Here is a 14,506-nt window from a genome sequence, read left to right as displayed (position 1 = left end):
TTTAATTAATACTCCATTACTAAGCGTGGGCCCTATTTCATTCGTTGTCTCTCTTTTAAAGGTGAATAACTTTTGTACTGCTAGAAAAAAAATAGCAATTATTTTGTGAAACTCTTTCGAGCCAAAAACTCGGAAATATCAGAGGGGCAGTAGCTTTAAAGTTTTAACATTCAATATGAAATATCTCCTTGGGGGGGGGGGGGGGGGGGGGGCTTTACAGCCTGTTTAAAGGTCATGAAATAATACAAGCACTGGATATCCTGTGTAAATGCCAGATATTACAGACATTAAAACCGGACATTTTGCAACCGGACACTAAATGTATTGCCATTATAAAGGAGCTTATCACACAAGGGAAAACCCGGGGAAACTCGGACGGAACGGGGAAACCCGGCGACAGAACGGGGAAACCCGGCGACAGAACGGGGAAACCCGGCATGAACTTTACGAAAGACTATTGATTTTATTAGCAGCCATGACTGAAATGTATATACGAAGACCCAGAGGGGACATTGGGGACACGAACATTTTTGCTACGTATTCCGTACGTACGTATAATAATACCTATACATACGTAACACGAAACAAAAAAATCGCCATGTCCCCGATGTCCTTTTTGAGTCTTCGTAATAATGCGTGTAGCGAGGCCACAATACAGAAGTGATCTGATTATAGTGTAAGTTCCAGACAAACCTGTTGATATTCGTGTGACTGACTCTGGCAGATATTACGCAGCATTTATTCTGTAGGCCGTTGTGTGAGTGGAGGACTATTTTGGCCAAGGTAAGTCATATATTATTCCGTAGGCTACTAATTATGGTTGTTTATGGTATATATAGCGCATGTTCGACGTTTGATTCATGGTCGACGTATAACTTAAAAAAAAAAAATAATCTCCTGTTATCGGAATCGGTTATATGTTATGTCGTATCTTTTAAAAATATGTTTGGAGCCGCCGTGCTGATGACAATTCTTTTGCTACACAAGCAGTACACACTTGACTACAAGCCAGTGTTGTAGGACTCGAGTCCAGGACTCGGACTCGAATCGGACTCGAGTCACATTTTTCGTGACTCGGACTCGACTCGAGTCACATTGGAAAATGACTCGGACTCGGACTCGACCATGATGACTCGGACTCGAGCTTGGTGACTCGTGACTCGTGCCACGTATATTCATTAAAAGAAAAAAACATAACGTTGCGTATTTGTGCGACGAACGTAGCATTCTTTTTTACACCATGCAGGGCTCTGTGCCATGCCAAAAATTGTCCGGTATCATGGAGGAGCGTTTTTAGGGATGGGAATTAAAAGGAAAACACATTTTGGGTATAAACAACATGTGCACACACAAGGTGAACTGTATACACTGAGATTTGAATGGATGATTGAAAAATAATTTTAACCAAATTGATTGGTTTGGTTAACAACTAATTAGAACAAGTGACTCGTGACTTGGACTCGAGGCTTGTGACTCGAGACTCGAGACTACATGGGCGTCGCCAGGTTTTTTTCTAAAGGGGGGCAAAATTTGTTTTTGCCAAAAAATGCTTGTATTTCTCAACGCATTTTCGATTTATCAATTTAAGAGGGGGGCAGGGACATTTTGCCCCCCCCCCCCAACTCATTAAATTACACCACTTTGTCTTCGCGCCTCTTTTTCGTTTTTCTTTTTTTCTTTTTTTTTCTTCATTTTTTTTCTTTCTTTTTTTTTGCTTTTCCGGGGGGGGGGGAAGTGCCCCCCCTTACCCCCCTCGCGACGCCCTTGCTTGTGACTCGTGACTCGGACTCGGACTCGAGGCCGAGGGTCGTGACTCGTGACTCGTGACTCAGACTCGGACTCGAGGCTTGTGACTCGTGACCCGATCGGACTAGAGGCTAATTGTGACTCGGACTCGGACTCGACGTTGGTGACTCGACTACCACACTGCTACAAGCAGTAGGCCTATATTCATAAAAAAAAAAACGACACCCGTGCAGCTTTGCTGAAACTCGAGTATAATAAGTCAGAAAAATGAGCACAGTCACATATTGTCAAAATGTCATGTTTTTAATAATGATTATTTATAAGTTTTTATTTTTGCCTACGTTTACGTTCTCCTGCGATGTATGTCCAGATATGGCCGCCGTCTTGGTTTAAAAAGCTTGTCAGTATATTTTGTGGAGTACTTGTACTGAAATCAGACAACTACGTTCACAATGGCACAATTATAACCCCTGTAATGTGTCACAATGGCGAAGGTTGCACTTCTCAATGGATTTGTACAGAGGTCAAGGCTCAGTCTGGCTTTTTGTATCGACGCAGTGGTGCGATCATTTTTTTTTTATTCACCCAAATCACCGTGTTTACCAATTGAACCGATAGGTTTTCTGCTAACTAGCCAACCAAGCTTTAGTTCACACACCCAGTGCGTTACGGTACGTTTTAACCTGATCTGCTGCGTTCGACACGTACGGCATTATAGTCTTGTGGTGTTGTTTTAAATTCTAAAAGGTTCAAATGGCAACTATCTGCTGAAAAAGCATACGACCCCTTTGCGACGAACTGCGGTGGAGGATCATGATATAACAACGTTCAATTTCCAAACGCACAAGTCTGCAGTTAATGTAAGTGTTGCCGTGTGTAGGGCCTACATCAATGCGGAAGGAATTATTGAGCGGCCGGAACTCCTTATTAAAATGTTCGTTTTTTTTTTCTTTTTTGAGGGGAACAATCATGGGTCAATTCTTTTTTTTCTTTAGTTATATTTAAGCCAAATTATTGCCTTTATATGCCCAAAATTGGCCCAACCTGCAAAGCACGGACAAAAACAGCATTAACATTTTTGTTTTCTTCAATAATCTCGCTGAAAAAAAATGTAAATAATTCGTATACAGGGCGGCTATTTTTTGTTGCCAAAGTTTTTTTTATAGTGGGGGTGAATGGGCGGGGAGGGGGCAAAATAAAAGAACGCGAATCGAATTTCAACGCCCGTTGCACTGCTGCAAAAATATTGCTCTTTCCCATTCAACACTTGTCTGTATCAGTATTTTTATATCAGTCAGTTTCCATGTTTTTGTGTTTTCGTTGAAAATTTGTTAAGCATTTTATGTGCTTGCTGCAGTGCAATTTCACTTGCACATGGATAATATAAACATCGCCGTGCATTTTGTTCATGTTTCTTACATTTTTTGTTCAGTTCCTCTTTCGGTTTACTTGTACTTTTGCTTTTGCTCGCACATTCTCTTGTTAATCATTACTCGTCTTGATTGTTTAGGTAATACTGCGAGGTCATTGCTCGGCCAAAGACAATAAAGTGTTTGTTTTTCCTCGTTAGTCGTATGACTATAATGTTCTGACAACCTTTCAGCAACCGAAAAATAACCCGGAAAACTAATGCCCAGGATCTATAGAATCACATTTGGATCGTTTTGAAAGCTGCTGCTATGCCAAAATCAATGTAGCTGTAAGATCTCAATCTCTGATGGCTTCCTTTATCATAAACGTTTCCTGGTGGTAAACTCTATCATGGGCGTCGCTAGGATTTTTTTCTAGAGGGGGGCAAAACATATTCCTTTTGCCAAAAAAATCCTGAACTTCTCAACATATTCTCGATTTATGAGTTTTAGAGGGGGCAGGGACATCTTGCCCCCTCCCCTCTCCCGCCCCAACCCGTAACATTTACACCAATATGACGTGGCGCCTCTTTTTCTTTCCTTTCCTTTTTTTTTTTCTTCCGTGCGTGTGAGTTTGTTTCTGCATTCAATAGGGGACGTTGAACAATAGAGGACAATAGGGTACGTCTCCAGTTTCCCGAAGTTTTTCAATTTACGACCGTGTACACTTTAAACATTCGTAATCTTCATTTTGCAAACAATTTGGCCCATACAGGTTTTTTGAAAAACAGTGCAGTGTTGAACCGTCGTCCGGTTCATGTGTACAAGAATTTTTCAATTGGTTTCATAATGCTTTAAGGTTTTTCCTTAATAACGAAAATCAGCTTTCGCACCGTGATTCCGATATGTTGGTATATCTTCGCTGGTCCCATACAGTGGGCCAGCCTGCAGGCCTTTTCTATCTCACTGACTCAACCACTGACTGACTCACTCACCGGCTGCCACTTGCTCTGGGAGTCGGGCAGTGCTGTTGTATAGGATTATCCCGTAACGTGGGCTTAATTCGGCCCAGTTTGTAAACCAGATGCATGAAAAGACTTCCGGTGAACAGCACCATTCTGAATTACTTGAACCAGCTTTACTAAGCGTTTCTGGTCTGGTTTGGTTATTTTTTAATAAATATTTTCCTGGCCGGTTTTAAACACTCTGTTTGAGACTGGTTGGAGTCTGTATGCTGATGATTACTCGAGCGATTTGAAATACCGTATTGCGCATGCCTACGTGAGGATTGCGAACGTTCAACCAATAAAACGGTAAAAGGCGCCGGATTTCATATAGGAGTTTAAATTTAATGTGACACTGGAAAAGTGTTAAAAACCAGCTAGCCGGTCTTTATCGAACGTTTAACGGCCACGTGACGGGCTCTCGACCAGTGGGAATGGGTAAACTGTCTTAGGTTTTCTGAATGGTTAATTGATGTATGTATCATACGCCATGAACCATAAATCTCTGTCGCCTTTTTTTCTCCAGGTTGATCAAAGATGGCGTGTACGATCCGGCACCTGCAGTTAATGCTGGTAACGGTGAGCGTCATAGTGACATCATCGGTTGTATCCAGCCAATTGACGAATGATGAGTCCAACGCATACGATGAGGCATGCTTCGTCCCTCCGTCAAATCGACCTGTTGACGTAGACAAGGTCATTAATTGATCCATCAGATAATTACTTTTTTCGGGGGGGGGGGATGTTGTGTTGGGGGGCCGCCCGGTAGTCCGATAGTCTGAAGGTTATTCTTTAGTCAGAAGGTTCGATAGTCCGAATGCACAAAATTTCCATAAGAGGAGGTTTGTTAGTCCGAAAATGAAATAAGGTTCGTTAATCCGAACATTTGATGCAATAGTCCGAAGGTTCATTAATCCGAAGGTTCAAAAGTCTGAAGGTTCATTTTTCCGAAGGTTCGATAGTCTGAAGGTTCATTTTTCCGAAGGTTCGATAGTCTGAATATCGAATAAGTATAATCAGTCCGAAGGTTCATAGTCGGAAACGAAAATAAGGTTCAATAGTCCGAAGGTTCATTATTCCGAATTGACAATAAGGTAATTCGAGAGTCCGAAAATACTATAAGGTCAGACTGTCCGAATCGACAATAAGGTCCGATTTTCCGAATCAACAGTAAGGTTAGATTGTCCAAAGTGTCGTACTGACGAACTGCAATGCCCATTCGGACTATCGAACCTTTTTGTCGATTCGGACTTTCGAACCCTATCGTCTATTCGGACTAACGAATCTTCGGATTAATTAATCTTATTCTATTTTCGGATTAATGGGCCCTCGGACTATCGAACCTCGGACTATTGAACCTTCATAACGAACCTTCGGACTAAAGACTCTTCAACCTTCGGACTGTCCAACCTTCGGACTATCGGGCTGTAACCGTTGTGTTGACAACTGCACCAGAGCAGGAGCCATAGGTCGTGGGTGTATAAGTCCCACTCGATTTAACATGTCATTTTTTTGTTCGCCAGCTGTCTGAAAGCACAGTATACGGGCGAGTCAGAATGATCTGGACCCAAATTAAAAAAAAAATGATAAATATATATAGCAATAAATTATCAAAACAAGTGCAAATGAGATATGCTACAGGCTGGTAGTTTGGATAAATTTCGCGATAGTTTCATGTACATGTATATCCATTGTACCATTTAGAAGAAAAGCGCCAATAAAGAACACAAAAGCATCCCGACCACGGTTCCATGTTTCAACACATTTATAGAAATCGTGTATTGATGTGAAGAAGGTGCAATAAATAAAGCTATAGTCTTATGGTGACTGACTCACTTGAAGTTATTGACACATTTAGGGAAACAAAAGGCAAAACCAATTCCGTGTGCATACTGGAAAATGAGCCACTTAAGTGAAAATGGCATAACTCCTCACCACAGCCACTAAAGTATTTGACAAATTCAAAATTCCTGTGGAATCAAGATAATGACCATTCATGTGAAACACTCAGTTTTTCTCAATATATTCTATTTGCCAAAACAAAAAATGGTGAAATTGGGTCCAGATCATACTGACTCATCCTGTACTCATAGCCGAAGAGCAAATCTCAACATTTAAAGGCATATCGGAGCATTGTTTTTCGTGCAATTTGTTCGTTTAATTCTAACACCACTCAAAGTCGAAAGGATAAAAGAAAAATGTTCAGAACCCACCTCATATTACACTATTTGAGAAAAGTAACAGTGAAAAGAAACACGGTTTCATCCACAGAACTCTGTAAACACTAATGGGTAAAATACTGTTGGGCAATATAATTTTACCCAACATTGGTTTGAAATTACCTCATTTGGGTAAAAATTGTCCAACTATTTGGGAAGAATTTGCCCAAGAATTCAACCTGTTGATATGTTGACCAACGATGGTCTATACATATCAACCCATTTTGCAGTATTAAAAAAAAATCACCTACATTTCTCGGTTTCTTCTAAATGACAGCAATGCAGGTGGAACAGTTTTACGGGGTGTTTAGCACCAGTTATAGTAGTCCTACGATATTGAACGCAATTAAGGTTTATGATAATTAGGTATACTTTTGGGATAAATGCAAATGATCCTATATGCCTTTAAAGAAGCCACATTTACTTTTTCATTCCAGCGTCAACTTCATGTTAACGAAGTAATGCAGACAGCTAGCTCAACGAACCAACCAACCAACAAATACTAATTTACTGAACCGCATTTCTATCTTTTGTACACTTTAGCTTTTCCTGATAAACGTTTCTCTTCCATCATCCGTGACACATGTGGATTTGAGATACTTGAGCTACCCTAACGGATCGTGTGAGTGGCTTGCATAGTTTGTCTTTCCCGTGACAAGTTGGTTAAATTTGCTGCCAATGTAGTAGTAATAATACAAATTTACTTTTAAAAAAAATATGAAAATATTTTTTTTTTATTACACGGTGCTATTTACGACTTATGCAAATTAGTCACCATTCCCAAAAGAATGTCGGTGTCACCTTTTCTAAATATCGTCTTTAGGGCTGTAAGAATCTATCTGCCGAGCTTGGTGCTTTGGACCAGTCGGTCACGATTCCGACTATATGCCATCTTATACTCGCGCCATTCCCTAGACTTAGCGTAAGTACAAGAAAAGATGATTTTTCCCCCCAAGCTATAAGGGAGCTGAATAAGAATCAGACAAACAAACAAAACTCCCTCGTAAATATTTGTAAACGGGTCAGAAGCTCAATATTTGTAAACGAAGAAAGGGATTATCATGAACTTGCTAGAATTTCACTTCAAAAGGATGGAACCCTCATCAGCGCAATGCCACCGCCGGACGATGGTCGCGCGTCGCGAAACAGTTAATGAGACAGAATGGGGCAAGCCTGGTTAGGTTAATTGCTTGTACGAGAGTGGCTCTGAATAGTCAACTGCTTTATACGAATGAAATGTATCGAAAAGAGTGACGTAACAGCATTCATGTGAACAGCGCGATGCAGTTTTGCGCAGCTAGCTTTGAAAAACAAAGCAACTCCCACTGCGGGAATCAATGGCCCGATCTTATTGCAACTGAATACAATGCACATCGTGTTACAGAGAAGCGCCCACTGAAATAGCCTAGTGGTTAAGCTGTCTGACAGCAGACCCAAGGTTAGGGGTTCGAATCCCCACGGTGTCATTTTTGTTTTTCAGCGCACGCGGCTTTGTTATTTAATTTAAGAGTATTAGTTTCCCGTCGTCATTCACCAACAGCAGTTAGCTCGGTCGGTCGGTAAGCTGACTCACAAGTTGGGACTGTCTGCGAAGTCCAGGTTGGCGTCTGCGTATAGGTACGGGGTTCTTTTGCTGACTCGGCAGCAAGGCTTAGGGTGCCACCTCGTTTCCTCCCTTTATGGTGCCTGACTTTCGAGTTACATGGATGGACAGGGAAGGAGGTGTGGTGGGCTGGGTACCGAGTCCCGGAAGAGTTCTATATGGAAGTCGGTAAGGGGCTCATTGAGTTAGGGTCATAAGTCCGACTCCTGAAGACTTGGCCATCGCCACATAACTTTTTTTGTTTTATTTTTGTCTATCCAAGCTAGGATGATTGCAAGAATGATTAATATGTTATATTGAGAGCTTGTTCTTGCTTGAAAATCCAATGCATATAACGTAATAAATAAAGAATTGGCCCCCTCGACACCGAAAGTCTAAACATTTGTTATATTTAGTACCCCAGCAGGTTCCGTATAATCGTGGGTCGCGCGCAAATCGTCGCAACTAAATTTTGCATCAACATGTTGGTAAAAGACTGTGCTATAAGCAAATGTAGGAATGAAGGCGGAAATCGGCAGCCATCTGTAGACCTATTTCCCATGTTGTCTGAAAAGACTTTTGAATTTGAAGTTAATTTTGATACATCGGCAGACGGAATGCGACTGGCCAACGTCACTGCACCGGTAGTCGCGGTAGCGGCAGTAGACGCGGAAAGGAACTGAAGATGAGTAGGAACTGATGACACCTGTAATAAGGCTGATGGGGAAATTAAAGTGGAATTATGAAAACGAAACTTGTTGGATAAAATATCACTGGAAGTTCAGAGCGTGTGCAGTACGGGGCCGGGGCGGCGGAACCGGGGGGGGGGGGGGGGGGGGGGGGAGGGGCAGAGGTTTGTTTGTTTACCCAAGCGGTCCCGCTTGCGGACATAAGTTTGCCCCTCGAGCATAAATGTGCCCCCTCCAGATAAAAACAAAAGTGGCCCTAAAATTTCTGATAATTTGTTTTCAGTAGCCATTTCCAAAAAATGGTATAGAGAGTTCTGATACGAACGAGGAATATGAAAACCGAGCCCCAAAACCGTTACATTGTGCCCCGACTTGAAAATTGGCACATTATGCGTAGTTTGCGGAATGGCCGGGTTTGAAGAGCGCCCCCTATTTTGGAAGATGGTACCAGGTCCCCCTCCCAATCTACTGCTTGATTTTACGGAGGCCAGGTGTCAGGCGAACAAAAAAACGTGTTGACATTTCAGCACAGATGTGCCAAAAATAAAAAAATACTGAGCAAGTGCCCCTTTTCGGTGATGCCCCCATCTCATTTAACTATACATTTTTTATTGAATGAGAAATTGTACATTTTGCAACATTTAATTAACTGCTGTCTTTTGTTTCGTTTTGCGTTCCCGTAGGTGGACTCGACATATATGTACTTGTGCCGAATACTAACCTTTACATCGAGTTCAAGGGACTAATTGAAAGGGAAGCAGGGCAATTTTTTAGCCACTGCAATTACACCGACGACATCAAGCCACAACAGTTCCATGGCAAAATATTGTCACTGGGCCTAGGTATGTAGCCAACAACATACAATACTATATCAAGATTGTCAAAGTTCGTCTTCACGGTGGCTCTACTGAGCACATCCTCTTCATACAGTAAACAACTGCTTCGGCTCATGCTTCCGAAACTGCAAAATCTCCTAGTAGGGCTATTCCAAAGTTGCAGGCGTAAGGTGGCTTCCCCCCCCCCCCTACCAGTGATGAAATCTTGATCCTGTGAAGTTGAGTTTTGTTTCGATTGATTTGGGCTTCCCTGATATCTTGAGGTAGGAGATTCCATTGTTCATTGGGAAGGTTACACATTCGGTGTAAATTGCCGGGCCGGCCACCATACCATGGCTCCTTGAGAGGAAAGCTGACTTGATTAAAACAGTCTTCATCACTCTTTGTTGCACGGTGGGTGAATGAAGGTGAAGATGATTTCCGTGTTTTTATTTGTAGGCCTACCCCTTCTGAGTTCCACCAATCAAATGACAAGGATATGTATATCGGTTGTTTAAAGACTACTAATATAATCTGGCGATGGCATATAGCCCCATAAATGTGGCCAATTTACTGGACTACCTCCGTAAATAAAGGCCACACTTGGAACATGTACCCGAAAATGTAGAACTTTGTCAAGTTTTTTATATTCAAACTGAGACTTTTGTGTAGTTTATTTATGCTTTAGAAGCACACTCACCCTCTGTAAAGCGATAGAAAATGTATTCCCCTTTTGCAGACATATATTTTTCGTGTAATTTCGTGTTGGAATTTAGGTATAGTATACGCTAACGTGTGCAAAATGAACCGATCGAGTATGAGGACAACACTGCCCTATGCACCGTGCTGGTGCTGTGAACTCTAGGCCTAAAGCATTTTAAATCTTGCGTTTATACGAACGATTTGCTTGTATCTACAATTAATTCCACTTTCTCCCATCACAGTCTCTCAGAAAAGCATTCCTGACTGATCCATACATATCTCTTGAAAAAAATTCGGAACAAATGGTTTGTAGGACCTCTGGAATGAACGCCCTCTAGTAAAAAATCCATAAGAAAGATGAACACTTTTTTTGTGGTGGCGCGCCTCGGCCTCGTTTTATCCCTAATAAAAGTAATAATCGACAACGTAAACACGAGTGCTGGTTTGTAGCTGTTTTTTTTGCATGATTTTTGCATCAATTCACTTGGAAAACATACGATTTTTTTTAACTAAGATATATATTGTTTTGTAGAAGTTCTGGGTGTAAGGATTGTTCAGAAAGGAGGAAATTGAAATGGAATTTTTGGAACCAAATGCTAAAATCGTTCATACTTTTCATAATATCGCGTCCCGGCCCCTGTCATTAACGGGAACGCTATAGAACTCTTTTTTTCTTCGAATTTTGTCTTTGGTCGGTCGTACTATCGCCCCCCCCCCCCCAGCCGTTTCAAATCATAGGAAATTGAATTTGTATTTTCACGAACATCCAGCTCAAAATAACAAAAGGTGCAAAAATCACCGCAAAAGTATCATAGATCCAGTAATTCCTATCCCTAGCCCTTCATGATTGGTAAGAATTTTGGGCAGGAACCAGTTTGTAGCGTCACATAAACATTCTGGTAAAATCGGCCCTCCATAGTAACATTAACGTTTTTGACGCAATTGGCTCTCCATAGCCCAACGCGCCACTACATGTGTATTGACCTCGTATTATTTTCATGAATTTTGGCTGGTGCTTTCTGTGGCCTTTTCAGCCAGTTTATCTACACTTTTTCGTCACCAAGAGTTATATTTTGTTTATCATCGTTTCTAAATTGAGGTAACTCCAGTATTGTCGGCATCTCCATCGCAGTTTTCGACGAGATGCCGTCCTTTTGTTAATATATATTACTACTAACTTTTGACCCATGGCTACTCCCATGTGCGCGTACACAGTGCACACGCATGATCCATTATTGCTGTTGTGCCCATTCTTAAAAATCACGCAATCTTAAGAATGCGCGCGCATTCTTAAGAATGAGCGCGCATTCTTATAAGAATGAGCACGCGTTCTTAAGAACGCTCATTCTTAAGATTGCGTGGGAATATCACGTGCACAATTTATGAATTTTGCGCAATCTTAACAAACATTGCACGACATAATTATGTTAAATGAAATGTAATAACGGAGGACTGGGAACTAGTCTGGGAAGTGCTTTGTTTAGGCTAGACAAGTTACAAGTCCCTGTATGTATCATATGCATGCCACGAAAAAAAAAAAACGATGTCCAGAAGCTGCCAAATTTGCTCTTTTGACTAGATAGAATCCAGCTCTGCGACGTAATGGTGGGGTGTGAACAATAAATTGGTGGCAATTTAAATGGGAAATAGCATTAGCACTAGGGATGTCGCAGTATTCATTCTCATTCTTCACATTCTTCATTCTTACGTCCCCCCCCCCCGCTTTTTTTATCCCAAAAATCAGAATTCTTTCCACTATTATTATGTCTCTTATTTTTTCCCGGTCCCCCCCCCCATATCAATACGCCTATACTTATCATATCCACTCTACTTTTCAGCGCCTTGCGTTGCAACAGTATATTTATTAAGAATCAGTGAACGAGGATGCAGGTAGACTTGCCAAGCGCAGCAGGTGCTCGGTATCGACAAGACCGTTATATATCTTGTCGCGCATTCTTAAGAATGTGCGCTCAATCTGGAAGAGTTATTTTTTGCGAAGATTGTGCAAGGATCCAGTTGCACAATCATAAGAATGTGCACGCGCATTCTTAAGAATGCGTGATTTTCAAGAAAGCGCACAACATTGCCATGATTGTGTAGAGCTGTGTGTACGGGCATCATGTTTATTGTTCTTCGTTCGGTACAACCATTGGGAAAATGTCCATACTGGCTCACCACTTTAACTGCCGCCAAACACATCAATTTTCACCTCACTTTGTGATTTCACCCAAGATTAATCCAGGAAGCTGTGTAAATGTGAAAAAAAATTAGGCAAAATGTGTTTTTAGAGCACATTTTGGATGCACACGTCGTGCAAAACTAAGTTAAGCACAAGTAGCCGGTCAAAACTAATTGAGTGGCTAAAAGACAGCGGTATGTTATACGCATGACATAGACAACCATGACCTCGCATGAGCCAGCCAATGATAGTGCAATACGTCATTATGAATATTTATTTTCTCATGAATATTTAGTTTACTTCAATGGCTACTTCAAATACGTCCAAAGATTGATTATTGCAACAGCGATCGTGCGCGGCCTAGCGGTTAAGAGTCTGGTGTTTCAAGCCAGAGTTCGAGGTTCGAATCTCGATGAAAAGTGACTGATTAATAAATAGAAATAAAGGAAAGGAGAGGGTGAGAGTAGAGGAGGGAAAGTGGAGGGAATAACCATAAAGGATGCAACTTTTGGCGCTTGGAAAAAAGGTGATGATCCAGTATGGAATTTTTTCAACTATGCAACTTTATGTCGACATGGGTTCCCAACTAGACCCAAGTTCTGTCATTCGAGATGCAGGCAGGAATTGAGCTTTGAAGTTTGAGGGAGGATGCAGGTCAACTCGGTCCGAGTCAACTCGATCCCATCAACTCGGTTCCAGGTCTACTGGAACTGGGTCCCAGGTCAACTTGGTCCCAGGTCAACTCAGACCGAGATGGTTTGGGACCGAGTTGACTCAAAACCCAATTATCATGTGTGGCTATGCGTACGGTACATTAATGTCATAGATAAAATCCCATATCGGTCCGTAGCCTGTAGACCTACATGTATGTAGAAAAAAAAAACATGAGGAACGTTATACGATGTCATGTGCAGTGGCATTTTGGAAAGGGAAAGATTCCCATATCTGGCCATCATAAATTTTTCCCTTCAGTGACCTATCACTCAGCTATCAGAAAGTGATAATATGTCCTAAAACGTCAAAATTAGCAGGGAAAATATTGAAGTACATTTGTACATGTATTTACAGAGAAAACACTTAGAAATGTTCAGACCAGTCTCGTAGTCATACTAGGGTTTGTGCACAGGGTGACAGGTGATGGCCAGACACCACTTCTTTGGAGTTTGGGTGTGTACAAAGTCTATGGAGAGTTGAGTGCATCAAGTTTTTTTTCTAACAAAATTGGAAATGCTTCGGTCCCACTCCCAGATTCATCATCTTTGCAACATTTTTGCAATGACTGACCTCCATTGAGAAACTCTATGAATGATGAAAAAAGTGTATCAGGATGCAACATTCTCCCCATACAGTTACTTCACCTTATTTATTACGCTCAGCGCTGTGATTTAAAGGGAATATACAGTACATCATTTGCTTTTGCTGTAATTTTCAGAAATGGATGGAATAGGGGGGTTAGAAATATATAGCAAATATAGTTACACTGACTTTTTTGAGGTTTTGGGTTCGAAAATGCTATAAAAACCAAGAAAAACCATCATTTTCCTGTAGTCTGGTTCCCTGACTCCATATAAGAAGAAACAGAGCAGTTTACATACATTGGGGAATTGTAAGGTCAGGGAACCAGTCTAGCTGGCTCGTACCCGTTCATAGGTTTGTAATCGATTGCAAACAAGTGCGATGGTCAATTGGGGCCAGTATTTGAAAAAAAGCCAGTTTTTTCCAACGCTGATCGGCCGATCAGCGTTGGAAATTGATACAAAAATACCACTTTTCTTGAAAATGACAGTATACCAGGTGCCATGATTTTACAGGATGCTTTACACTGTCATTCACTAACATTCCAGCAAGGTATTTCAAAATGATTGGGTAGTTTTATTTTTTGATGTTTGCAAATGTTGTTTTTTCCCTTTAACTCTTACAAGTTACAGTGTATATATGCAGTGATTGTGATATGTCTTGAAAATGTTTGCAACTCTCAACTCTAGAGGGATGCGGGTCATATGTTTGCTAGAGAATCCAGATGTAGATGTAGTCTGAAAATTTGGGACTCTCATACTCTGTATGAGAGTCCCAAAACGTAAGGTATTGAAAACATGCAATTATAGACTGGCACCTGAAACAACTAGTCCAAACACCGCTTCACTGAAGCCTTCAGTACTGCATCAATCTTTATGTGGCATGAACCGGGAACTAGCTATTTTAATTACACATTTCTCCATAG

General features: G+C 41.3%; 1 long non-coding RNA gene across 1 annotated transcript; it reads left to right on the top strand.

Moving 5' to 3' along the window:
* Positions 1–510: 510 nt before the first annotated feature.
* On the top strand, positions 511–9,481 carry LOC119720559. The gene is made up of 4 exons (XR_005270098.1): positions 511–783; positions 4,626–4,795; positions 6,862–6,940; positions 9,273–9,481. It is a non-coding gene; the product is annotated as an uncharacterized LOC119720559 (long non-coding RNA).
* The last annotated feature ends 5,025 nt before the right edge of the window (positions 9,482–14,506 follow it).

This window comes from Patiria miniata, unplaced genomic scaffold, assembly GCF_015706575.1.
Source record: "Patiria miniata isolate m_02_andy unplaced genomic scaffold, ASM1570657v1 HiC_scaffold_9, whole genome shotgun sequence".
NCBI lineage: Eukaryota > Metazoa > Echinodermata > Asteroidea > Valvatida > Asterinidae > Patiria > Patiria miniata.
Note: the sequence above shows the minus strand (reverse complement) of the source record. Positions and strands in the feature narration are given on the sequence as shown.